At 42.6% G+C, this 25,241-nt stretch overlaps 1 non-coding gene across 1 annotated transcript; it reads left to right on the forward strand.

Annotated features, from left to right (window-relative positions):
* The first annotated feature begins 1,064 nt into the window (after positions 1-1,064).
* On the forward strand, positions 1,065-1,139 carry Trnaf-aaa (transfer RNA phenylalanine (anticodon AAA)). Its single transcript has one exon. It is a non-coding gene; the product is annotated as a tRNA-Phe (tRNA).
* Positions 1,140-25,241: the final 24,102 nt, after the last annotated feature.

A 25,241-nucleotide genomic window follows, 5' to 3' on the forward strand; every position in this document is an offset into this window, starting at 1 on the left:
ACTACGATAGGTAACGTGATCTGATGGTCACAGTAGGTGCCATCAATTCAAAATTCAGTGGAAGAGACGTCAAATTGAATGACTACGCTTGGAAACGCAATCTGTAGGTCGCAGAAGGTGCCATCAGTCCGAGATCCTATAATGGGAGGCCACAAAGAAAGGTAACCCTAGTGGAGACCCCTGCACTGCAAGTTACATCGAAGCACGAAGCAAACAGTGTAATATACTGCCGCTCCGGCATTGTCAGGGTGTACAGATCTCAATCGCCACTTGCTCTCAGCTGCACCTCCGTAGAGAAACTACAGTAGATTTTATCAGTCAAAGTCATATCACTCCAGATTGCATTATCCACATTTTTAGGGCCAGATAACTAGACTCACTCTAGTAGTTAATCTGTCTCTGTCACCCAGGATCCTTGTCCTGTGTAGTCTTAAACCACCCGTTAGTCGCCAGAATGAGATTTTCACTCTGCAGCAGAGTGTGCGCTGATATGAAACTTCCTGGCAGATTAAAACTGTGTGCCAGACCAAGACTCGAACTCGAGACCTCTGCCTTTCGCGGGCAAGTGTTCTACCAACAGTGCTACCCATGCACGACTCACGCCCCTTCCCCACAGCTCTACTTCTACCAGCACCTCGTCTCCTATCTTCCAAACTTTACAGAAGCTCTCCTGCGAACCTTGCAGAACTAGCTCTCCTGAAAGAAAGGATATTGCGGAGACATGGTTTAGCCACAGCCTAGGGGATGTTTCCAGAATGAGATTTTCACTCTGCAGCGGAGCGTGCGCTGATATAAAACTTCCTTGCCTACTAAAAGTGTGTGCCGGACAGAGACTCGAACTCGGGACCTTTGCCCTTCGCGGGGAGGGGCTTTACCAACTGAGCTACCCAAGCACGACTCACGCCCCGTCCTCACAACTTTACTTCTGCCAGTACCTCGTCTCCTACCTTCCAAACTATACAGAAGCGCTCTTGTGAACCCTCGCAGGGGAGCTTCTGTGAAGTTTGGAAGGTAGGACACGAGGTACTGGCAGAGGTAAACCGGTGAGGGCGGGGCCTCAGTCATGCTTGGGTGGCTCAGTTGGTAGAGCACTTGCCCGAAAAAGGCAAAGGTCCCGAGTTCGAGTCTCGGTCCGGCACACAGTTTTAATCTGCCAGGAAGTTTCACCTGTTAGTTTTTTTCGGTATTCAATCAGTAACTTGCTTAATATATTTTACGTCTCTTTCTTTTCCTTTTGGAAAAATAAATGTGGTGAGAAACACTAAAATTATGCCAGCATTCTCAATCATAGTCCCCAATAGGGTTACCTTTCACTGTGGTACAAAGTGCTTGCGCAGTATATAGAGGTTCATCAAACTACTAAGATCTTCTTCCTTTTTAGGTATACAATGCTCCTCGAAAAACTGCAGCGGCCTTTCGCTTATCTTTGTCCGTGACCTGAATGGTGCGTGGGACAGAGTGCTCGTGTGGCGACGCAGATATTTTCGTCCGCGCTTTGAGCTGTCAGAAATTCTGTCCCGTGCGCGGAGACCATCTCACGTACCCCTCCACTCGAGCCGCTGGCGGTGAATCCGCGACCGGCGCCTGTCTTCGCAGGACATCTGCCTCGACCGGAAGCGGCGTCTCGCGAAGACACGGCGGGCGGACGGGCGGGGCTGGGTGGACCCTCGTGCCCCTACAGCCGCCGCCGCCGCCGCCGCCGCCGCCGCTGCCGCTATGAATAGCGGCCTTTGTGGGCCGTCCGGGCTGCAGCACCCGCAGATCCGGCCCTCCCTTCGAGGCGATGGCGATGGAGGAACCAAACTACCGAGGGTTCTCGGGTGCCCAGGTCCCAGCACAGTGACCAGCTCTCACTCATTCTCCGGTATGTGCTGTATTATAGCAAGATATTTTTAAAATCCTCCCGGCTTCTTTATTGACAGCCTGTTTCTCCCGTATATTCGTCCGTGACCGACGGACCTCGAAATATTTTCGTGTAATAATCGATACTACTGTTGCATATAATATGTTTCATGTTCGTGCTTCTACGGAAAGAAGACTGTTTTGCTCAAAATAATGTGAGAAGAATGACGTAACTACAGTGTCTAGAGGGATCATCAGTGTTGAGGTTCGGGGGTGGGGGGGGGGGGGTGGGGGGTGTTTACTTGTGTCTCCGTCAGCACTGGCAAACCACCGATGCGCTTGCCTCGTATCAATCAGCAGCATCGGTACAAGTAACACATGAAAATACCAAGAACTCGCGAAAGAAAACTATGTACATAGAAGTTCATGTTTAAACACGTTCGTTAGGTTATTTATCTCTCTGTTGACTCTCCCAACACAACATTTCGCAATGCTTCGAAAGAGATTTTTCTGTTATGAAAAATAAGTGCACTTGAAACGTCCCCTTAGAAAAATTTATACAAGACTGTGCTTAAACTGACACACATTATTTTTAGCGCAACGCAATCTGACTTTCAAAAAGCCCTACGAAAGAATGGCCCTGACTAACATTAACCTATATCTTTCACAAATCACTTACCTCACCAAAAATCTTCGTTACTCGAACTACTGCAATACAGCGAGCGCCACTACTGCCAGCTAGCTAAAAGATTCAAACTACGGAAGGCACTAACTACTGATAGGCATAGTTAGGAAATGAAAGATTTTGATAGGGAACAAGCAATGTATTTACCTTAGTAGTCATAATATATATATATATATATATATATATATATATATATATATATATATATATATATATATATATATATCATTTCATGACACCAATTCTTACAAATTTCAAAACTCCGCCATCTCTCTCCCCACATCCACCACTGCTGGCGGCTCACCTCCTACTGCACAACGCTACGCGCTGTTAGCATCCAGCTGCCGCTGCCCAACACTACAATGGCAGACAACAATGCAAACTAGCCACAGACTGCGCACAGCACAGCCAGTGATTTTTCATACAGAGCGCTATGTGGCGTTACCAATAAGAAAACCTAAACAGCCTACTTCATAGCCCCCATGCTCCCCACAAAAAAATTTTACAAATTGTTTTGGGCAGTGGCCAATAATTATTTGTAAAAATTTTCATAATTACTATAAAAACATATCAAATGCACACACTTATTGATACAATGTTGGTCAGAAGCTAAAATTTTCTCACAGTCCATAAAGACAGTCCTGATCATTCATTACAGTAAAATTGCAGTGTTTTTTTTTCAAAGTCTGAGCAATAAAAGAAAATGCACTTGGAAGTAGTGGATTTCTAAGCAGTCTTGAAGAAGTAGTGTTGTCCTTCCAACGAAAGACAGCGCTGACTCTTGACATGCAGACAGGTAATGGGCCACAGCAGAGTCAGTCGACGTTGAAGACTATCGGTAGGTAGGTCATCACAGAGCAGACCCACTGTAGTCCTGGTAGAGATTACTATTGGTGGGCCACCAGAGGTGCAGACCCACTGCAGTCCTTGTAGAAATAATGGTATTGGTGGCCCATCAAAGATGCAGACCCACTGTAGTCCGTGTAGAGACGGCCAGCAGCCATCTGTTGCGACTGTGCAGGTGCACAATCACCATCGAAGAGTCTTGCGCAGAATATAGCAGGTCCATAAACCACCACTTGTTCACTCACAAAGTTTTTGTAATTGTCCATAGAACCAGCAATGCTGTTATCCAGTCCCTTGCTGAATTATTAACACACGTGCAAACACTATCAGTCCCTACTTTTCACATATTGCCCATATACTATGACCAACAGAAACGTGTACAGTGAAATATAATTTACAAGTTACTTAATTTGATGAACTGGTGTCAATTACAATTTTATAACATGAGAATACAATAACAAAGGTACAAAATACATCATTGAAGAACATAATAGTACAGATAACATTTGCAGTAATACAGGCTTTACAAAAGAATCGAAATAACAAATACATCAGTGTTATAAAAATTATGACATAAGTACATACATGCTCTGCCGGCCGCGGTTCTAGGCGCGCAGTGCGGAACCGTGCGACTGCTACGGTCGCAGGTTCGAATCCTGCCTCGGGCACGGATGTGTGTGGTGTCCTTAGGTTAGTTAGGTTTAAGTAGTTCTAAGTTCTAGGGGACTGATGACCACAGCAGTTGAGTCCCATAGTGCTCAGAGCCATTTGAACCATTTGAACGACGTGGCTCTGGACTGGTAGACTCATAATGCTTCTAGAGAAGGGGAAGTTGCCGTAGGTAAATTTTTCCTCTGTTCTGTCAGGATGCATCAGTCGCGTGACATAGCCTGCGTTCGACTCGTATACAACCACGTGTTCTGTATGTGATTTAAAGCACTGTCTACTTGAAATAGTTAAAAGTAAACCCGTCGGTCGTCAGAGGACTTCCATCTCATGTGTCATGAAACTTGATACATTCCTCTACACGATCTATGATTTATGAAATGTACTCCATCCCCCTGTCGCATCTTGGGTGTAAGATCGAGATTTCATCTTCATAACTAAGTTAGCGATAGGTGTTTGTGAGACACTGCAATCCCCTGTGTTTACATTTGATTGACAGATGTGCTTTTTACAGAGCTAGTAGTGGAATGACTTGTAATTTTGACATGTCGGACGCTGCTGCTATGCTTTTATCTGTTTCCTTGTAAGAGGTATTTCCCGTTACTAACCATAATGTTATATAGGGCTGAGGCATGCATAACACAATTTCTGAAGCGTGATCGGATGTGAATAGTGGACGCTATGCATCTCTGGAAAGCTATATTGTGCTCGTATTAGACAGAGGCAATGTTTTAAGGAACTAGTTTTTTCGATTTACGGTTCGATAACATAATTTGTAGTAGAGAAACCGGGAAGAAGAATGTATATCATGTGCTTGAAATATGTTTCTTACATTGGAATATTAACAGCACCACATTCCACACGACTGATAAGTCGGAAACGCAAGTGATCTAACATTATAGACCAAGTGCGAAACGTTGTAGACTTATGTATGGGGTACAACCAATGCATTTGTCGGAATATGCGGTATTGCACTGTATCTGGAAACGTTTTTGGACGTTACAATGCAGCGCAATATCCACACAGTACAGTGTGGGGCTATACTAGCACATGGCTTCGGACGGGGTGGTGCAGCACTGCATTTGCACGATAGAGTATAGCACCGTACCAGGACACTTTCTCTGGAGGGGTGGTAAAGTGCAGTAGACTGACGGAATAGCCTAGCGCTGCACGCGAGCATGATAGCGTGTTTATGCGGTTTGGGACAGGGTGGTACTTACGAGGGGACAGTCTCCCTCCCAACCACGGGCACCTTACACACAAAATACCGCAACTGGGCTAGGGTCTAAGCAGAGTGTATGACCGGAAATTACATGACCGGAAGTGCTATCATCTCGGATTTGCAGAGCATAAAAGGTTTGAGAGCCGCAACTAATCAGTCTTCCGCGGTAGTTGAAAGTGTCAACATGGATTCCTCCAAAGTGCTAAACATCCCTCAGCTATTAGGGAGGAAGACAAGACCAAACAGACGAACGCTTCGGTTTGTGGTTATTACAGCTGAACCTAGATAATCTTGCTACTGACATCGGCAACATAAATTACACCGAAAATGGTAAACTACTAAGCGAGAAGAACCTAAATGGGCTTACACCTAGTTCACAACAGTTTTTCGATAACATTTTGGTGATTAAAATCTATGATCTAGTGTACTGTCAGGAACAATTACAAAGGGGACGGTCTGTAATGTTAAAGAAGTAGATGTGTGGCTAATTTAACTATCATCTACGTAGTAAATTCTCCATTTCGTCACTGCAAGACATAGTGTCAAGGAGACGCTGCCTTTTCTCCTACACGGTAACGATGGTGTGACAGCAAGAGGGATACGGGAAAAAATCGGCAAGCAAGCACTGAAAACAATTTCGAAAAAATATAAAAATCTTGTAGTTTCACCATATAAAGTGGAATTATCTGACGCTAAAATGGATGTTATAATGGAAGAGCTGCCAGGAATACTGCAGCAGCTACGTGTAGATAACTATTATCTTCTGGATTTGGACTTAACACAAGACGTCGCCGGAATTTTTAACAAAATGGAGATGTGTGACTACTTAATATCAACCCAGGAAGGAGATCACCAGGGAAACAGCAATTTGATTGTGGACAACGATAAGACAGCTGGAATAGATTGTCTAACGTGGTTAAGCTCCAACTGTAGAAGAAATATATATAACTGATTTATATGACAGATCACGAATCCAGCAGTGAATGAAGATATTGGTAACCACGCTACAGACTTTATGAAGTGACCAGATATGCGACTACGAGAAACTTTTAGGTCTTCCCTGGCTAAGCAACATGGCATTACCAAGTTGGCATCTACAGCTTACAGCTACCGAATGAATCGTGTATTCGACCCTGTGCTCGAATGTTTACGTCTATTAGACACCAATAACAGTATTTACAATGTGCTCCACTTTACTCTGTGCCACTTTCTTCCATGTGGTGACAATTAACGGATAACGTAAATAATAACTGTTGTGTACTGGGGCAGTGAGTATACCCGTTAATTTACAGGTGTATGATTAAGTCTTCTAGATACTCCAGACACAGAAAAGCTTATCAGCTATGTTCTGTCTGCAAACAGTACCTATAAACAACGTGGAGATTCATAACGCCGACACCAATAAAGAAAATATAAGTATTATACAGAAGTGTAATTTTAAAGCAGGAGAAGTTATTTTTCTCAGTCTAGAACACTGTTATCCACAATACCGGCCGATATAAATATCGCAGAATTGGATTTGGTTGACATGAAGAATGTCATTCCGTAAGTTCAAATGGTTCAAATGGCTCTTATCACTATGGAGCTTAACATCTGGCGTCATCAGTTCCCTATACATAGAACTACTCAAACGTAACTAACCTAAGGACGTCACACACATCCATGCCCGAGGCAGGATGCGAACCTGCGACCGTAACAGCAGCACAGTTCCGGACCTAAGCGCCAAGAACCGCTCGGCCACAGTGGCCGGCATTCCACAAGTCCTAAAAAAAAGAGTAAATGTATCACACAGACTTAAACCATTTCCTATTAAAGAAATTATACCTTTAAGTACAGTTAATGTTTTATGTGAACGACAAAGGAATCTGGAAATGGAAGACATCAAATTAAAGAAAAGAAAAGTAGAGTATACAGAGGAGACAGTTGCCATAAAGGAAGAATACAAGCTGAAAATGGAAAAGGAAGAGGCTATTGCGGATGTGCGGGCCAGGTTTACATACAGCTTTAAACATAGTGTATGGTTAAATCTGTCTACAGAGGGGAATACAAAATATTGGCATTTACAGTAAACAGCAATGAAACTGGACACATGTTGGAGTACTGGTCGAAATCAATGGAATCGAGAACGTTTATTATACTAAGGAATACGAGAAAAATGTGTTTATTTAAGCTCTGTTCCCTTGGGGATCAGCTTAAAAAAGATGGTTATATTCTATCTTAGTGTGGCGAGCTGGATGTTGTCTACATAGCAACAAAACAGCCATTTGCCGAGTTTAAAACTGATGGAATAACTACATTTAATGGTCGCTCGTATGCAAAAGTTGTGAAGTTTAAGCTCTATAGAGAAATCCCACACCAATGTGGAGCAGAAGAATTGCCGACATACAGACAGGAGGACGAAGAACGCTTTAACATTAGCGTCATGGAGGAGATACGAGGAAAAATTAAAATCCCTGATTGCTCTCACCTATATCAGTTGCAGGCAGGAACTGAGCTAATAGTTAAAGCCACAAAACAAGTACTTTACTGAAAGAAAATTAGATATGTATTACAATTCGAGGATATACGTCCTCTACATTTGTCAAATTACTGGTTGGGGAAAGAAATAGTGATTCAGATGTGGATTTAAGTTATAAGTTAAAAATTAAATCGAACATCATTAAAACTGCCGCTAACAAAAATAAAGAAAGAGTTGTTTTCTGTGTGTACATGTATATGTAAAAGTTAATAAATATTTTGTATGAGAATATATACCTGTCTTATTAGCTAAGCTACCGAAAATCCTAAGACATTTTCTATATATAACGATCTATGTACATGTATTGTGGGTGTGCGAGTGGGTGGTTGGATGGCCTTGAAAAGTAGTGGAAACTGGGTAGTTGAAAGTGTAGGGGCCCCCTTTTCGTACCCATATGAGCGCATACCTGCCCCTGGTGTAGGTAACCTGCACTAACAAAATGTGCTGCCACTCTCCTCATGCTAACGAGAGCTGATCTGAAAAGTTTAATAAAGGATAATGGGTAGGAAAGTAACAATGTGGCCATGATTTTGTGTGGTAATCGCCACATGTCCCTTTATGACTACGAATTGCTTGCATACTTGTTGTAAATCAAGTTCCTCTTCTTTTCTTTTGCATACTTTTTTAATTAATTTACTGAGCTCGCGTGCACACATCTGTCTACCAATTCGTACATAACTGAATTTGCCGTGCAAAGTCCCACACATACTAGTCGTACATGTGTTATAGCTGTGTTTAGAGTAACTAACTCAAGATTGCAGGAGCCATCCATCTGCAGACATAAGCAGTGATCATAACCTGGTCCTGATGAAAAGTTCACTGAGATTCAAACGTTTGAAGAAGGAGCCAGGACAACTTAAATGGGAACTAGAAAAACTGAAAAATGAGGGACTGGCAAAGCGCAATGCTCATGAAAAGAGACAACCTGTCTGAAAATTTTCAACATGGTGGAGTAAATGGAGACTGGGATCGAATTAAATCTAGTACATACAAAGGAGCAGAAAAGATAGTGGGAAGAATAGAAACCAAAAACAAGAGGAAATGGATTACAGCAGATATGATTGAGCTTATAGAAAACAGGAGATTGTACAAAAATGCAACTGACGAACAAGGATAAGCTGAATACAGAAGATTAAGTGTTTCAGTTCATAGAGACGCTAGGAAAGCAAAAGAAAATTTTATCGAAGGAATGTGCAGGGAAGTGGAAGAAAATATTCAAAACGGAAGAACTGATTTAGCCTACAGAACAGCCAAGTAATTTTTAACAAATGTAAAACAACACTCTCAGGCATAATAAAAAATAAAGAGGGGACAATGCTGTTTGCTGAAGACATGTGAAGAGGTGGAAAGGATACATAGAGGAGCTGTATGCCGGAACACCTCTTTCGGAGGAAGTAATAGGAAGAGAAGAGCAAGTAATCGAAGATGACAAGGGAGATGACATTCTGCAAGAAGAATTTGACATTCTAAAAGAACTACGGGACAACAAAGCATTGGGTATTGATGACATCCCTGCAGAACTCCGAAAGAATGCTGATGACAGCATGAAAATGATGCTGCTTAAACTTATTAGGGCCATCTATAGCACAGGAGGGATACCGACAGACTTCCAGAAATGTATCATTGTTCCTATACCAAAGAAGGCAGCAGCTACAAAATGTGAACAGTACCGAACTCTAAGCCTAATATCATATGCATCAAAAATTTTCATAAAATAGTTCTGAAGAGAATTGAAGAGAAGGTGGAGGATATGCTGAATAAAAATAAGTTTGGTTTCAGAAGGGGATTTTTTTAGGTTACAGCCAAAGTCTAGTAGTAGTAGTAGTAGAGGGTTGTTTAGGCGCTCGACAGCAAGGTCTCCAGGGCCCGCCCAGTAACAGATTGAGACTGGTGTCAAGAAAGGAAGATTAAACAGAAACGAAAATACAGGTAACAAACTTGGAAAAACATGTGCCTACCCTCACCGAAGCGTGGGACGAAGCATGTCGTCAGTTTAGGCCAGAGTCCAGACACATCACAAAACTTTAAAACCCTAGACACACACGTCTCATCATTAGCTAAAACACAAGGCAGATCGCCATCAACTTGTGCTTCTGCCCTTGCATCACGGTATAAAATGCCGTCTGTTAAAATGTACCGGACAAAGATGTGCACACCACAAGCATCACAAAACAGGGGATCCTCCTGCCGTAATAGAAAGCTGCGTATGAGAGGACAGTGCCCGATCCTAAGACGTGTAAGGGTCACTTCATCCCTTCTGAGCAACCGAGAAGAGGAACGCCACGACCGAGTTGTTGACTTCACCAACCGTAGTTTATTGGCCGTCACCGCCAGCCATTCTTCCTCCCATAATTCCATACACCTCTTGTGGAGTGCAGAAATGACAGACTGCAATGGAATAGGACACTATACCACATCCTGCTCTCTACAGGCTCCTTGGCAGCCTGATGAGCGTGTTCATTGCCCCATATTCCTACATGACCAGGAACCCAGCGAAAGGACACCTCGGAGCAGGGGAGAAATCGATTGCCCCGAACACTATTCATCTTCTCCAGTGCCTTCAGGGTCGTGTGGAGCTCCGCTGCGAAAACTGTATATTTATCATGGAGGCGAATCCAGGTAACATGATCAGGGAACACTACAGAACAGCCAAGGAAATTCTTCTGTTTGGAGCCATTAGTATAAACGACGGTAAATCGCGATGCACATCCAAAATGTTACAAAACAGAGATTGGAATGTAAAATCTGGTGTACTATCTTCCTTAAAAGTAGTCAAATCTAAAATCTGTCTGGGTCTCCGGAGGAGCCAAGGTGGAAATCTGCTCCAACCACGACGTAATACATGAAGACCAGCCATATCCATAGCAAAGAAACAATCCTTTACGCGAATACCATAGGGCCGCGTCACTCCTTGCCGGTTATGAAATAGTCGTTCCAGAGGAAGCTGAGCAGCAGTATGATGTGCAGGTGTGTATGGTGTGGACAAAGTTTTATGCGCCTGGCGCACCGTAAGTTGCTGTTGCCGCATATGAAGTGGCGGTTCACCAGCCTCTGCACAGAGGCTTGGTATGGGGCTAATTTTGAATGCCCCAGTGGCCAACCATGGTGCACAACGTCCAACATCTTTAAGTAGGAAGTCCTCGCAGACCCATACACCGTGCACCCATAATCGAGCCGAGGTCACACAAACGCTCTGTAAAACTGAAGCAGACAAGTCCTGTTGGCTCTCCGTGTACTGTGCCTAAGACATTTTCAAATACTTAAGTGTCCGTCGATTCAGGTCTTTAAGATGAGGTAACCACGTAAGCATCGAGTCAGAAATGAGCCCCAGAAATCTCACCGTGTCTTTAAAAGCAAGTACAGTGTCCCTCATACTCAACTCAGGAAAGGTTAAAATCGAACGAGAACGGTGAAAAGAACACACACGGACTTCCTGGTGGAAAACGTAAAACCAATCTTCTGCGCCCAGTCATCCAAACGTCTAACAGTAAGTTGCTACTGACGCGTTGTCGTTGTAAGGCTTGAAGAAGAGCAAAACAAAGAGAAATCATTCACAAACAAGGAGCACTGGACAGGACTTTTCACTATGGACGTAATGCTATTAATAACTGTGGCAAAGACAGTCACACTCAAAACGCTACCCTGAGGGACACCGTTCTCCTGCTCAAAGCGGTCAGACAGAACGACACGAATTCGGTATCTAAAATATCGTGGCGTGAGGAAAGACTGAATAAAAAGAAGAAGACAACCACGAAAACCCCATTCGTGAAGCCGCTCTGGGATGAGACGCCTCCAAGTAGTATCGTAGGCCTTTTCGATGTCAAAAAATACACCTAGGAGGTGATGACGGCGTAGGAAAGCATGTTGTATAGCCGCCTCCAGGAGGGTAAGGTTATCGAAGGTGGAACGAAACCTCCTCAACCCCCACTGAAAGTGACTAAGGAGTTGCTGGGATTCTAACATCCAGACAAGACGGCGGTTGACCATCCAAGGTCTTTCCCATGCAACTAGTGAGGGCAACACTACGGTAGCTACTTGGTCTCTTGCGGTCTTTCCCAGGTTTTAAAAAAGGAGTTAAAACTGCCTCACGCCACGAGTCAGGAACGTGACCTGACGCCCAAATGTCATTAAAAAGTGCGAGGAGGATTTCTTTGTTGCGCCTTGTGAGGTGCCGTAGCATCCTGTAATGGCTCCTGTAGTGACCAGGGGATGTGTCACGAGCTACAGACAATGCAGAATCCAGATCCCACATAGAAAATGGGCAGTTGTAATATTCGTTAGACTTGGACTGAAAGTCCAGACTAAACCTCTCTGTAACCGGTCTATGGCGCTGGAAACCTGGATCCTGACTGGTTGTTGCAATAACCATGGCCAAATACGCTGCCATAGTCTGGGCAATGTTTCACAGATCCATATGTAGAGTGCTGTTATTCATCACAGAAGCCATGGGGCACCTCCATCCTCTCCCAAAAATTCTCCTGATGGTCTCCCACACAATGGAACCTTTGGTGGAACGATTACTGGTGTTCAGGAACTGTTGCGACGACCTCTTCTTGCTCTCTAGAATAATGCGGCGACAGTTTGCCCTCGCCACCCGAAAAGCTGCAAGTTTCTCAGCAGTCGGCCGACACTGGAACCGACGCAGAGCCGCACGCCTGGTCCTGAGTGCAGAGCAGCATTCGGCACTCCACCAAGGGACAGGCTGCCTCTTCCGGTGGCCTGTTGACCGTGGAATGGATGCTGCAGCGGCGTGGTGGACCGTTTTGGTAATATGATCCACCCACGCCTCAACATTCACACACTGTTCGAACTGGGCCAACTGACTATAAAGTGTCCAGTCGGCCCCCCTGAGCAACCATTGTGATGGTCTCCTTTCGGGGCCCACGCCATCTGGCAGGTGAATCAAGACTGGGAAGTGATCACTGTCGAGCAAGTCAGCGACCACTTCCCATTGAGCACTGGCGGCAATAGCTGGAGAGCAAAGCGAGAGATCAATGGCAGAAATCGACCCAGTCGTTGTGCAGAAGTGAGTGCCCTGTCCTCCATTGAGCAAGTAGGCACAGGATGACAGGAGAAGCCTCTCAACTGCTCTACCCCTGGAGCAGGTAATTGCAGAGCCCCAAAGCACATTGTGGGCCTTAAAATCACCACAAATAATGAACGGCTGGGGGAGCTGTGTAAGAAGGTCGTTGAGGGCCGCTTCATCAAGTTCATCATGTGACGGCACGTAAAGCGAACATACAGTTAATGGATGACACACGTGCACGGACACAGGGACAGCCTGTAAAGTCATCGTAAGCTTAGTGGGGCGAGGAGTGGTAGTCAGTCCTGACGAAAATACCTACGCCTCTTCTAGCTCTCTCTTCATGCAGGCTGTCCTTTTTGTGGAGTGTATAGCCTCGTAGCTCAGGGGAGTATGATGGATGGAAATAAGTCTCCTGGAGACACAGACACAGTGGTCTATCCTGAGGGATTAGACAAAGTTCCTCCACATACATCCTGAACCCCTGCAAATTCTACTGAAGTATGGGAGCCATCTATGACTGGGGTAGCACCGTCATCCTGTTTCTCTGACAGGGTGGGGAGACTGCGGCAGGTGGAGAGGCAGGCTTGGGGCGAGATGATTGCCTCACACATACGTCGTACTCCATCAGCTCTGGGGAGGAGTCAGATGAAGCCTCTCGTAAAACGACATCTGCAGGGTCAGACGATTTACCACGTGATTTGACGTGCTGTTGCTGAAGTGGCTCCTTAAAATCAGTGAAGCATTTGCGAACTGGGACCTGGCTAGTGGAAACTTCCACTTCCCAGCAAGCACTAACCTCCAATCTGCTAAATGCCTTGGGGAGCATGCCATAGACACTGAACTGCAGAGCACCTTGAATAATAGCAAAGGTGTTGTGAAATGCTGTGTGTAATTTTGTTGATTTAATTTGTTCCGAAAGTGGTGCTGATATTCAAGACCATAAAAGTGGGTTAAAAGCTGTGAGCTATCTGAGGACGTTGACCTTGCGCTTCTGCGCAACTGTTTCACCACGTATCCAGTCTAGCTTACCAAATTCCCAACCAGACTAACATTATTTATAATCTTTTAGTACTTATCTTACAATAACCGATGGCATATATGTATATAAAAAGACAATTTAAATAAAAAGAAATAAATCAGTTTATATTTGGACATTTATTTTAACATTGATCATTGTTCCGTTAAAATTTCAGCGTATCAAACTTGATTCATGACTAAACTGGTGCCTTATTTAGGATTGTGTGAATGTGAGTTTGTAATCTTACGGAACACATCAAATAGGGAGCAAAGATTGGGAGACTACATACAACACTGCATTCATAAAATAACACACGAAGAACGTTAAAACATATGCAAGAGGAAATTAACCATAACCAACCAATTCAATTTTCACCCAAAGAAGTTACATTCGTAGTGCAATCCTGTCCGTCATGAAATTACCACACACTGGTATACTAAATTCATACTAACACTCTGTGAAATATTCCCGAAAAGAATAGCTGAGGGCTATGTCGATGCTTACACCACATGCGCCACGTGGTCAACTTGGTTTACACAAAGAGTGTAACTCCACAATAATTTTGATAATTAAAATAAATTACATCGAAACGCAATTTACAAAAGAAAAACCTCCAACTGACTACTATCGTCTTACTATTAACCTGATGGGTCAAAAAATTGTATGAGCACGTGGTACTGGGCTCACAAAGTACACCCCACGTGGGTTGAACATAAAGAAAAGTTGCTATATTGAAAAATATTGTCAAGACGAGTCGTTATAATCTCACGCACATTCGCATTTAAGATTGATGATCTTAGTTAGAGTTATTGATCAACACGTGGTTCCACTTTACTCACAAAGTAGTGACAAAGCAACTACTGAAAGATATTCTGAAATTCACGCTAGAAATACACTGCGTTGCAATTTAAGATAACATTTCATATTTTAGAGGTAAACCTGAAATAAAGGTGATTAAATTTTCAGTTAGGCTGAACTTAAGAAATCCATTGTCCTACGGACTTAGCAGACACACGCTTAGGCGGAGATCTTACCACTTCAGACGCTCGCCGCGGACAGACTGACCTGGGCCCCTACCGAGCGTGCTTAACAGATACAAACGGAAGTGACCAGAGAGGCAGCTTCCTATACCAACGTGACAAGTAACGGACAGGATCATACCAAGAATAGAGACCTCTCTGCTTTTAGAAAGCGTAGCTATCTGTTCTAATGTTTGTCCTACTGTTCTCTAGCAGACAGGCTTGTCTGCTACCATCAAGCAAGCAACTAGAAATACATTTGCTCATTCATCCTCTCACACAGAAGGGAAGGGGGATGACAGTATCTTATCATATACAGTATATAAAAGAAAGCGGATGTAGGTTCCATATGAGACTGTGTGACATGAATTACATATAAACTGTGTTTTAACGTGTAGTAGTGTGAAGATCGTTCTTGTTTATGTGTAAAAGTAACACGTTCCACTGCTCAGTCTCCTCCCGGATAGTCAGATACACCACAGTAAATTTAGAAGAGGAATTTATGTCGTAAATGACAACAGATTTAAGAAATTAACATGAAAGGAATCCAACAGAGACCTTTCATGTGATCTAGTCGATATACCCACGGAATAACTACAACGTGAGTGGGCTCCGGAAGGTATCGTTGATGTACAACATATCATGAAGAGAAACTTCCTGAACATGTTCAATCTCGCTTCCTTGGCCTTAGTGTGAGGCCCTATTTCCCGACACGAATGCGCTGTTTTAAAGGTCAGCGTTTTGGGCATACCACCTTAGGGTGTAAAGACGAAGCGACTTGTGGCAACTGCGGTAAGGCTGCTCATGAAGGAGTTGGTTGCTCATCTCCAGCCAAATGTATCAGTAGCTCTGGAAGCCACCCTGTTTGGAGTAGGGACTGCCGAATGCTTTTAGAGCAACACGAAGTCCATAAAATAAAAGCAACCAAGCGTATCCCCTGTGGTGAGGCCAAAAAGATCTACAAGTCGATGCACCGTCCAACATTTGCTACATCTTTTGCATCCATGGTTCAGAAGCCTACTCCAACAGCCGATGACTTTAGGCAGAAAGAGGTGGTGAGTTTTTGCACTTACGCCTGCAGATGTCAGTGCACTTGCAACGCAGCCAGTGTTTCAGAGCTTGCACCCCCTACTCTAACGGCAGACAAAGGTACAGTGGGGAACTTGGGCCAGTCCCTGGCGCCTCCAACAGCTGAGGCTGTTCTGAAGCCAAGTACGGCCACTCCCATGTCGGCTCCCCCAAAGCCCACCAAACCGCGCCAAAGTCCAGACAGATGGCAATCAAGATAGATAGAATAGAATAAACTTCATATACAGTAAATAGGGATAAAGCTAAGGGCAGTATTAACTTACTTCATCAAAATATTAGGGGAATAAAAAATAAAGTAGATGAGCAATTAGTTTGTTTGGATGATCTCAAATATCAGAATGAGATTGATATACTCTGTCTGTCTGAACACCATGTAACTGTGGGCATGGATAGCGTCAGTATAAGTGGATATAATTTAGCATTTAGCACTTGTAGATCTGGGATGGATAAAGGAGGAGTTGCCATTTTCATAAAATGAGGGTATAAATGCAAAACTATAGAAGTAAGCAAATTTTGTGTTGATCAGCACTTTGAGGTTTATGCATGTGAACTTCAGCTACATAATGTAGTATTGATATTAAATAGTGTACAGATCCCCATTAGGTGACTGGGAGCTACTCATAAAAAAGTTTGACTCCCTATTATGCTGTCTGTCAGACAAAATGAAGAAATTATTAATCTTTGGTGATTTCAGTGTAAACTTTCTAAATAATTCTGAGAGGAAAAGTGAACTAGAAGTTTTATTAACAACGTATAACTTAGAATCAGTGATCAATTTCGCTACATGTGTAGCTCAAGACAGTAGCATGCTAATTGATAATGTATTTGTACTGAAAGAGAATGTAAAACAAACTTACACTTTCCCTGGTCTAAATTGATTGTCAGACCATGATGCACAATGATTAACTTGCAAATCTAACAGGGTGTACAGTTCAGAAACCATTAAGTAAAAGTGTAAGGTCGTCGCTCAACCTGGTATCTATAGGACACTTCAAAGAAAGATTGAGAAAGGTTAATTTGGGAGATGTATATAATGAGCCAAATTCTTATGATAAATGCAACATATTTATTTTGAGCATTGTATGCCAAAGAAAATTACTAAATGTAACACCACACACTTTTCAAAGAATCTTTGGATTACTACAGGTATTAAAGTGTCTTCAGAAAAGAAAGAAAGCTTTATGAGACAGCAAGAACTACTAAAGAGCCAGAAGTAGTTTTACACTATACAAATTATTGTAACATACTGAGAAACGTTGTAAGAAAATCAAGAAAGATTTATGTTAGAGAAGAAATTAACAGCTCCAGCAATAAAGTCAAATCAACATGGAATGTTGTTATAAGGGAGACGGGAAAAGTAACCACTGGGGTAGGTAGTATTACTATTAAGGAGAATGAGACCATCCTAACCAACAGTGCACAAGTAGCTATTGTATTTGATAACCATTTCTTGGGTGTAGGAGAAAAAATTGGTGAGAACAGTTCAAAAGAAAAAGGCAGGCAGTACATTGAAGAGACTGTTTTGAAAAAAAAAAAAAATTAATCAGAATAAGTTTTACCTAACAACCTCTTTTGAAATAAGTAAAATTATTAAATCTTTGAAAATAAATTTTCTGTTGGAGTAGATGTCATAGAGAATAAGATATTAATACAATGTGGAGCAGTTACAGCTGATGTTCTGAGTCACATACGTGATGCATCACTAACTCAAGGTATTTTCTCAGTTAAAAAATGCCATTGTCAGGCCACTCTACAAAAAGGGAGACACCACAAATGTCAATAATTATCGGCCAGTATCCTTGCTCGGAGTATTTTCAAAAATTTTCGAGAAATTTATGTACTCAAAAGTGGTTAGTCATCTCAACAGTAATGGAATACTTAGTAAATCACAGTTTGGATATCAAAAGTGCTGTTCCACTGACAAAGCAGTATACAATTTCACTTTGCACGTAACAGAGTCTGTAAATAGTAAAATGTCACCAATGGGAATTTTCTGTGTCTTGTCAAAAGCATTTGATTGTGTGAACCATGAGATTATGTTACAGATATTACTGTTCTATGGTTTAAATGGAAGAGCATATGAGTGTTTTAAGTCGTACCCTCAGAGCAGGAAGTAAAAAGCTTCCTTATATGGCTTAAGTGATTTAAATAAGTTTGTCTCTTCATCTAAATGGGGTGAAATTACATTTGGTGTTCCACAGGGTTCAATCATGGGTCTACTTCTGTTCTTGATATATGTGAACGACCTCCCTTGCTATCTGAAAAAGGAAGCTGAACTGAAGCTGTTTGCTGATGATACAAGAATCATTATTAATCTCGTAAAAGAAACTCCAATTCAAAATGATACAGATAAGGTCTTTGGAAAAGTTATCAGTTTTCTACAAATGGGCTTGCTGTAAACACAGTACATCCCATTGTCTGCTGCAAAAAGTACAGTTCCTTCAATAAATTTAACACATCAACAGAAGTCAGTAGACAGGGTAGAGCATACTAAGTTTTTTGGTGTACACATAGATGACAATCTTATTAGGAAAACTCGTATTTTGGATCTTTTAAAGCGACTAGGTTCAGCAAATTTTGCAACCAGAATAATTGCCAATTTTGGGAATATAGAAATTAGTAAGCTAACATATTTTGCATACTTTCAGTGTCTGATGTCACACGGAATAATATTTTGGGGCAACTCAACATTTAGACAAAAAGTATTCACTGCTCAAAAGAAAGTAGTTAGAATAACATGTGGGTTTCATAATCACACATCTTGAGGCATCTTTTTTAAAGATTGGGAATTCTTGCAACAGCCTCATAGTACATTTATTCACAAATGAAATTTGTTCTCAGCAACATGGACCAGTTAAAAACAACAGTGACATTCATGATTATAATACCAGAAAAAAGAAAGACTTACTCTATCCTTTACTCAACCTATCTTTGGCACCGAAAAGGGTAAAATATGCTGCTATAAAAATTTTCGACAAATAAAATGTCTGTCAGATAGCACTAATACCTTCAAAGATAAATTGAAATCATATCTCCTTGACAGCTCTTTTAATACCATAGATGAATTCTTGAATAGGAATAAATAAATCCATAAATATAGTATATGCATTTAGTGCCATTTAAGGGAATGGGGTAAATAACAGAAATATTAATCCTTAACTCTGCATTGTAGTATATATATATATATATATATATATATATATATATATATATATATATATATATATATATACACACTCATACTCCGCAAGCCACCTACCGAACGAGGTGGCGTAGTGGTTATCACACTGGACTCGCATTCGGGAGGAGGACGGTTCAATCCCGTCTCCGGTCATTCTGATTTAGGTTTTCCGTGATTTCCCTAAATCGTTTCAGGCAAATGCCGGGGTGGTTCCTTTGAAAAGGGCACGGCCAATTTCCTTTCCCATCCTTCCCTAACCTGAGCTTGCGCTCCGTCTCTAATGACCTCGTTGTCGACGGGACGTTAAACAACACTAACCTAACCTAACAAGCCACCTGATTGCGTGTGGCGGAGTGTACTCTATCAGTTCTCCCTTCTACTCAGTCTCGTATTGTTCGTGGAAAGAAGGATTGTCGGTATGCCTCTGTGTGAGCTCTAAGCTCTCTGGTTCTACCCTCATGGTTTCTTCGCGAGTTATATGTAGGAGGGAGCAATATACTGATTGACTCCTCGGTGAAGGTATGCTCTCGAAACTTCAACAAAAGCCCGTACCTACTGAGCGTCTCTCTTGCTGAGCCTTCCACTGGAGTTTATCTATCATCTTCCTAACGCTTTTGCGATTACTATACGACCCTGTAACGAGGCGCGCTGCTCTCTGTTAGATCTTCTCTATCTCTTCTATCTGGTACGGATCCCACACTGCTAGGCAGTATTCACGTAGTTGGCGAACAAGCGTACTGTAACCTACTTCCTTTGTTTTCGGATTGCATTTCCTTAGGATTCTACCTATGAATCTCAGTCTGGCATCTGCTTTACCGACGATCAACTTCATATGACCATTCCATTTCAAATCACTCCTAAAGCGTAATCCCAGATAATTTTCGGGATTAAATGCTTCCAGTTGCTGACCTGCTATATTGTAGCTAGATGATAAGGGATCTTTCTTTCTATGTATTCGCAGCACACTACATTTGCCTACATTGAGATTCAATTGCCATTCCCTGCACCATGCGTCAATTCGCTGCAGATCCTGCTGCATTTCAGTACAATTTTCAATTGTTAGAGCCTCTCGATATACCACAGCATCATCCCAAAAAGCCACAGTGAACTTTCGATGTCATCCACAAGGTCATTTATGTACATTGTGAATAGCAACGGTCGTACGACAATCCCCTGCGGCACACCTGAAAATCACTCTTACTTCGGAAGACTTCTCTCCATTGAGAATGACATGCTGCGTTCTGTTATCTAGGAACTTTTCAATCCAATCACACAATTGGTCTGATAGTCCATATGCTCTTACCTTGTTCGTTAAACGACTGTGGGGAACTGTATCGAACGCCTTGCGGAAGTCAAGAAACATGGCATCTACCTGGGTACCCATGTCTATGGCCCTCTGAGTCTCGTGGACGAATAGCGCGAACTGGGTTTCACACGACCGTCTTTTTCGAAACCCATGCTGATTCCTACAGAGTAAATTTCTAGTCTCCAGAAAAGTCTTTATACTCGAACATATTACGTGTTCCAAAATTCTACAACTGATCGACGTTAGAGATATAGGTCTATAGTTCTGCACATCTGTTCGACGTCCCTTCTTGAAAACGGGGATGACCTGTGCCCTTTTCCAATCCTTTGGAACGCCACGCTCTTCTAGAGGCCTACAGTACACCGTTGCAAGAAGGGGGGCAAGTTCCTTAGCGTACTCTGTGTAAAATCGAACTGGTATCCCATCAGGTCCAGCGGCCTTTCCTCTTTTGAGCGATTTTAATTGTTTCTCGATCCCTCTGTCGTCTATTTCGATATCTACCATTTTGTCATCTGTGCGACAATCTAGAGGAGGAACTACAGTGCAGTCTTCCTCTGCGAAACAGCTTTGGAAAAAGACATTCAGTATTTCGGTCTTTATTCTGCCATCCTCTGTATCAGTACCATTTTGGTCACAGAGTGTATGGACATTTTGTTTTGATCCACCTACCGCTTTGACATAAGACCAAAATTTCTTAGGATTCTCTGCCAAGTCAGTACATAGAACTTTACTTTCGAATTCATTGAACACCTCTCGCACTACATTTCGCTTTGCATAATTTTTGTTTGTCTGAAAGGCTTTGGCTATGTTTACGTTTGCTGTGAAGTTCCCTTTGCCTCAACACCAGTTTTCTAACTCGGTTGTTGTACCACGGTGGCTCTTTTCCATCTCTTACAGTCTTGCTTGGCACATACTCATCTAACAGATATTGTACGATGGTTTAGAACTTTTCCCACTTGGTTCAAATGGCTCTGAGCACTATGGGACTTAACATCTTAGGTCATCAGTCTCCTAGAACTTAGAACTACTTATACCTAACGAACCTAAGTCTACATCACACACATCCATGCCCGAGGCAGGATTCGAACCTCCGACCGTAGCAGTCCCGCGGTTCCTGACTGCAGCGCCTAGAACCGCACGGCCACCGCGGCCGGCTTTTTTCCACTGATCCTCAACTCTATCTGTACTTGAGACAATACTTTTGTGTTGAGCCATCAGGCACTCTGAAATCTGCTTTTCGTCACTTTTGCTAAACAGAAAAATCTTCCTGCCTTTTTTGATATTTCTATTTACGGCTGAAATCATCGATACAGTAACCGCTTTATGATCGCTGATTCCCTGCTCTGCGCTAACTGTTTCAAATAGTTCGTGTCTGTGTGTCACCAGAAGGTCTAATATGTTATTGCCACGAGTCGGTTCTCTGTTTAACTGCTCAAGGTAGTTTTCAGATAAATCACTTAAATAATTTCACTGGATTCTTTGTCCCTGCCACCCGTTATGAACGTTTGAGTCTCCCAGTCTATATCCGGCAAATTAAAATCTCCACATCTTGGGGAAATCTTCACGAAATATTTTCAATTTCAACATGTTCACTTGGGGCGCTTAGTAATTCTGGAAAATCTTAAGTAAGTTTCCAGTATATGCACAGTGGATGATGAACTGGGACAATCCAGCACTGGCGCCATTTGTGTTGCTGTGTCTTACGAGGCAAATTCCTAACCGAACATTGTAATGGGCACCACACGTAATTACAGTATCGACTTAACCAACAGTACCCCAAAGGGCCAATTACATTCGCAGCACTTAAATATCTCTCGCAGGCGAAACTATATCATTAGATTATATAAAAAAGAGGTCTGAGTCGATTATGGTTGTTCGTTTTTCCGCTGTAACGCAGTTTGTTCACTACTGACGATTTGATCTTCGGTTACACATACTTATTTTGTACACTTTGTGCGAGTAGCAATTCTGTAACCAGTCGGTTTTTTTAGCTTTTTGATATGATATTATCTACCACAATCATGTTTACTTTCTGTGAATCAGTGTAAAGCTAAATACTGCTTATATTTGTGTACGTAGCTGAATGTACATTATAAGAAAAGATTTAATATGGGTACCACATGGCAGTTCGCTCATGAGCAAATCTAGCTACCCTTGTTCCAAGGCTTAATATTCTTCTAAAACCTCGATCCTATGATGAGCGTGCAGCAGCTCGAAAACGTGTTTATGGTACAAAAATTGTATCAAAAAACTAAAAATAAACGACTGATTGCATATTATTTACCAGATAAATCGCCAATAAGAATATTTGCTCAGATTGAATCCTTTCGACACGAAAGTAAGTTTGACAAAAGATATGTGGCGTCCCACGTTATATTTAATCAGCTAGCTGTTGTTTTGACCGTATTGTATATAGTCATTTTGTGTTTACCACAGTACAGAATACTCCATTTTTCTGTAGCATCGCATCTCAAATACTTCGAGTCTCTTATTTTCCGGTTTTCCCACAATCCACATTTCTCTACCAAACAATCGCGTGCTCCAAACGTACATTCTCAGAAATTTGTTCCTCAAAATAACGTCCATTTTTGATACTAGGCTTCTCTTCAGGAGGAATGCTAATTTTGCGAGCAATAGTCTGATTTTTATGTCCTCCTCGCTCCGCCTCTCATAGGTAATTCTGCTACATAGGTAGCAGTTCTGACATGTCTAACTCCATAATATACGGCATGTCACCTAACTCTTGCTTGAGCTGAGGGAGTTACGCTACTCAACAATTATGTCATAGTCACCATATTTTTATGACGTCTTAAGAAGTTTCACCTCCTTTGCCCTGTTAGTCTTGACTAGTATGGAACCATTTCGTAAATGTTTAACTGACCTTAAATTACCAGCAAGATGATCTACTCCCTTGGCGATACAGATGGGGGACACTTGTTCAAACGTCCCCTCCGCCTCTGGATCAATACAAACAAATTCTGATTTACGACTCCTTCAGCCCTGTTACTAAAGACAACCTGGTTTTCAGGAGGACTAGCCTCTCATTAGTTTGGATGTGTGGATGTGAATACTTCCAGATGGTACACCCATCACGTAAGGAAGGAGTGGAACTTCTAGTACTGACTAGATTTAACATGGTGTTCCCAAGGGCAACCAGGACCATACAGATCTGCACAGACAGAGACTCACTTGCCTGGGCGAACTTTAGGCAACTGAGGTGCGGCAGGTTAGTCTGTGGTTACCCTCTAACGACCGTTTCTCCTCATCAGCCATGCTTCTCCTCATCGTACAGCACATCTTGAAATGGAGGATTTTTTAAAGAGAGATTCTGTAACACTCCACCCGTCACTTATATGGTTTTTGGCGTGTGTTCGCCTCAGATAATTGACTAACAGATGAACACAGAGTACAAAACTGCCGCAATATCAGATAATGCAAAGAAAGTAATAAGACCCTGTGACTCCTGGTTGAACTGCCGTGGCAGTGTTGACATTAATTGACTCAGAATTGATCACTTTTAATTAAAAACGGGTGCACATTAATGTTATATTCAGCTATTGGGCACCAGATGCAAATGTTGAACATAAGAAAGAGACTTGGGATTTCAGCCACTTGATTGATTAGCACAAATTTATTTTAACTCCCGACCTTCAGTCATCACATAAAATGACTCTCCTACCAGGCAGTGGTAATAAATTGCGTTTCCGTGGAGTAAGGTGCGATAAATTAAAAGTAATTCCTATTGACTGACCCAGGCGTAATGCGAAGTGCTAGAAGAATTCCCCAATACACGGTCCATGAAACCCTCGTGGAAACTTTGCCGACGTTATCCAACAAATTCATCAGTGGCGTAACTGAGGCCGGAGCGGGTGAAATATCACTGAACTAGGCGTGGCGGGGCGTCGTCGTTATGCGGACGTCGGTCGGCCTTGTGGTGCTGCAAGGCTGCGCTCATCAATTCACTCCTAGCTGTCTTGCTCAGTACATAGCTGAACAAAAACTTTCTATCTCCAAGCTCAATCGTTCCGTTTGCTAAATCTTAAACTGCAGAGATGCTCACTCTCACTCAGGCAAGCTGGGTAAAGAGCACCATGTCCGCACTCTAGGGAAGCTGGGAACGAAAGACCTCTACGGAGACTTCTGCCAGTCCGCTCTTCGCGTCAGTTTCCCCTCCAGCAAAATCACTGACGCCAATAGCAGCGCAAGTCACATTAATTATGCGTCGCTTCCCAGCGCCGACCAATGCCTGCTCTGGGAAGTGAAAAGATTCCCACTCAATTTCCATTCCTGTCAACTTCTGTTATTTAGTTCCTCCCAGGCCACTCATCAAGGTTAGCGTCTGCACAAAACACCATTTTTTCCGGAATTCTGACTCCCAGAAGAGTACTTCAGATTCCTTGGTCCTATGTTCCCATCGGAGGCCTGCGTATTTCATTCTGTCGCTCTTAACCTGATTTACTTCAGACTTTGTGGACTGTGAATTCAGCGTGAAGTTGCTCTAGTCACGAACTCGCGTATTTTGGCCTCTGTTGACCGCTTCACCATAGCTTTGCCCGGTTTTCTCGCATGTTTCACTGAAAACGGGACGATGGACATTTATCAACAGGTGTACAAGTTGTCCGTCTGCTTCCTGGTACACCAGCATGGGGTCAACCACTGACTCACTGTCACTCATCTTAAGGTAGCTGGAGGCAGTGCCCTGTTACTGCTTTCTCAGAACTTGAACCGTCCTAAGCTGCCTATTGTCACTTCCCTTCGCCGCTTCCCAGTCTGACCACGGTCAACTCTGAATACTTCCTTGGGATAAACTAGCCTCCAGTAAA

Source organism: Schistocerca gregaria, chromosome 1 (assembly GCF_023897955.1).
Source record: "Schistocerca gregaria isolate iqSchGreg1 chromosome 1, iqSchGreg1.2, whole genome shotgun sequence".
Taxonomy (NCBI): Eukaryota; Metazoa; Arthropoda; class Insecta; order Orthoptera; family Acrididae; genus Schistocerca; species Schistocerca gregaria.